Source organism: Mastomys coucha, chromosome X (genome assembly GCF_008632895.1).
Source record: "Mastomys coucha isolate ucsf_1 chromosome X, UCSF_Mcou_1, whole genome shotgun sequence".
Taxonomy (NCBI): Eukaryota; Metazoa; Chordata; class Mammalia; order Rodentia; family Muridae; genus Mastomys; species Mastomys coucha.
Window position 1 is genome coordinate 135,555,153 of NC_045030.1, and position 3,386 is coordinate 135,558,538.

The 3,386-nt window shown below is 47.3% G+C and overlaps 1 pseudogene across 1 annotated transcript; it reads right to left on the minus strand.

The window, feature by feature from the left end:
* Window positions 1-741: 741 nt before the first annotated feature.
* LOC116089115 lies at window positions 742-2,955 on the minus strand (annotated as a pseudogene). Its single transcript, XR_004118166.1, has one exon. The product of XR_004118166.1 is annotated as a heat shock protein HSP 90-beta pseudogene (transcript).
* Window positions 2,956-3,386: the final 431 nt, after the last annotated feature.

Here is a 3,386-nt window from a genome sequence, read left to right on the forward strand (position 1 = left end):
TGTGGGTTCTGCCTGTTCTTTGGTTTTTCTTTCTTTTCTTCTTTTTTATTTGATATTTTCTTTATTTACATTTCAAATGTTATCCCCTTTCCTGGTTTCTCCCCCTCCAAGAAACTGCCTATCCCATTCTCCTTCCCCCTGCTTCTATGAAGGTGTTCCTCTACCCACCCACCAACCCACTCCTACCTCCCAGCCCTTGATTCCTCTACACTGGGGCATCATCTATCAAGCCTTCATAGGACCAAGGACCTCTCCTCCCATTGATGTATGACAAGGCCGTCCTCTGCTACATATGTGGCTGGAGCCATGTGTACTCCTTTGTTGATGGCTTAGTCCCTGGGAGCTCTGGGGGGTCTGGTTGGTTGATATGGCTGTTCTGCCTATGGGGTTGCAAACCCCTTCAACTTCTTCAGTCCTTTCTCTAACTCCTCTATTGGGGACCCGGCACTCAGTCCAATGGACAAACATCTACCTCTGTTTTGTTTTGTTTTGTTTTGTTTTGTATAAAACAGCATCTTCTTTATTTTGCATACTTGTAATTTCAGAACAAAATAAAACAAACAAAAAAACCACAATACACAACCCGGCTATTCTGTGGGAGGGGATCTTCCTGCCTTAAGGCACAAGGACAGGATAGAAGAGATTCTTGTAGATGAGCAGAGAGCCAGGTTAGTCAGGCCAGTCAAGGCTGCTGGGGGAGCTACAGGGATACTATACAGAGGGCAGGGCTTCCTGGAGTCTTTAATTTACTTCTTCCATGTGGGAGGCATCCTCATCACCTTCTAGTGGGGGGGGGGGAATCTCATCAAGAACAGCAGTACTGGGCTCTTTGGCAGTGACCTCATCTTCATCAATGCCCAGGACTAGTTTAATCATGCAGTAGATGCGGTTGGAGTGGGTTTGGGGATCCTCAAGTGAGAAACCAGAGGAGAGCAGAGCAGTTTCAAACAGCAACACCACCAGGTCCTTGACAGCTTTGTCATTTTTGTCTGCCTCAGCCTTCTGCCACAGGGTCTCCACAATGGGGTGGTCAGGGTTGATCGCTAGGTGTTTTTTGGCCATCACGTAGCCCATTGTAGAGTTGTCTCGCAGTGTCTGGGCCTTCTTGATCTGTTCCATGTTGGCTGTCCAGCCATAGGTGCTTGTCACAATGCAGCAGGGTGAAGACACAAGCCTATTGGAGATTGTCACTTTTTCAACCTTCTTGTCCAAGATCTCTTTCATGAGCTTGCAGAGATTCTCAAACTTTGCCTTGTTCTCCTCCATCTTCTTCTTCTCTTCCTCATCCTCTGGTAGCTCCAGGCTTTCCTTAGTCACACAGACCAGGTGCTTCCCATCAAATTCCTTGAGCTGCTGCACGCGGTATTCATCAATAGGCTCAGTCATATACACCACCTCAAAGCCCCGTTTCCATACACGCTCTACAAAGGCAGAGTTGGCCACTTGCTCTTTGCTCTCACCAGTGATATAGTAGATGGACTTCTGTGTCTCCTTCATGCGAGACACATACTCTGATAGGGAAGTCATCTCACCTCCAGACTGAGAGGTATGATAGCGAAGGAGCTCAGAGAGGCGGTGAGGGTTAGTGGAATCTTCATGGATTCCAAGCTTTAAATTCTTGGAGAATGCCTCATAGAACTTCTTGTAGTTCTCTTTGTCTTCAGCCAACTCAGAGAAGAGCTCAAGGCACTCCCTCACAATGTTTTTGCGGATGACTTTCAGGATCTTGCTCTACTGGAACATTTCTCGGGAGATGTTCAGAGGCAGGTCCTCAGAGTCAACCACACTGCGGATAAAGTTGAGGTACTCAGGGATCAGCTCATCACAGCTGTCCATGATGAACACACGATGGACATACAACTTGATGTTGTTGTTCTTCTTGTTCTCAAAAAGGTCAAAGGGAGCTCGCTGGGGAATGAAAAACAATGCCCTTAATTCCAGCTGACTTTCTACAGAGAAGTGCTTGACTGCCAAGTGGTCCTCCCAATCACTGGTCAGGCTCTTGTAGAATTCACCATATTCCTCTTGAGTGATGTCATCTGGATTTCTGGTCCAGATAGGCTTTGTCTTATTCAGCTCCTCCTGGTCGATGTACTTCTCCTTGATCTTCTTTGTCTTCTTTTTCTTATCTTTGCTGCCTTCATCCTCCTCGTCAGATCCCACATCTTCAGTCTTAGGCTTCTCCTCATCCTCCTTATCTTCCTCTTCCTTCTCACCTTTCTCTTCCTCTGCCTCATGATTACTGATCTCCTTCTCTCACTCCTTCTCCAAATAGAGTGTGATGGGATAGCGGATGAACTGCGAATGTTTCTTCACCACTTCCTTGACCCTCCTCTCCTCTAAGTACTCTGTCTGGTCTTCTTTGAGGTGAAGGATCACTTTGGTACCCCGGCCAATGGGCTCACCGTGGTCTGCACGAATGGTGAAGGATCCGCCAGCAGAAGACTCCCAGGCATACTGCTCATCATCGTTGTGCTTTGTGATCACAACCACTTTCTCTGCCACTAGTTAGGCCGAGTAGAATCCAACACCAAACTGCCCAATCACAGAGATGTCTGCACGTCAGCCTGGAAAGTCTCCATGAATGCCTTCGTGCCAGACTTAGCAATGGTTCCCAAGTTATTTATGAGGTCAGCCTTAGTCATGCCAATGCCTGTGTCCACCAAAGTCAATGTGCACTCCTGAGGGTTGGGGATGATGTCAATTTTCATCTCTTTCCCTCTGTCCAACTTGGAAGGATTCGTCAGGCTCTCATACCGAATCTTGTCCAGTGCATCAGAAGCATTTGAGATCAACTCTCGGAGGAAAATCTCCTTGTTTGAATAGAAAGTATTGATGATAAGGGACATGAGCTGGGCAATTTCTGCCTGAAAGGCAAAGGTCTCCACCTCTTCCTCTCCATGGTGTACTTCCTCAGGTATCTTGACCGGAAAGCCAAGTAGTAGTACAGAGCACAGTGGTGGGCCTGGACCAAGTCCGAGTCGCACGGCAAGCCTGGGCTGCGCGGGGGTGACTCAAGAGGACCTCTGTATTTTTAAGGCTCTGGCAGAGCCTCTCAGGAGACAGCCATATCAGGCTCCTGTTAGCATGCACTTCTTGACATCAGCAATAGAGTGTGCATTTGGTGACTGTACAAGGGATGGATCCCCAGGTGGGACAGTCTCTGGATGGTCTTTCCTTCAGTCTCTGCTCTACACTTTATCTCCATATTTGCTCCTGTGAGTATTTTGTTCTCCTTCTAAGAAGGACCAAAGCACCTACACTTTGGTCTTCCTTCTTCTTGAGCTTCATGTGGTCTGTGAATTGTATCTTGGGTATTCTGAACTTTTAAGCTAATATCCACTTATCAGTGAGGGCATACCATGTGTATTCTTTTGTGACTGAGT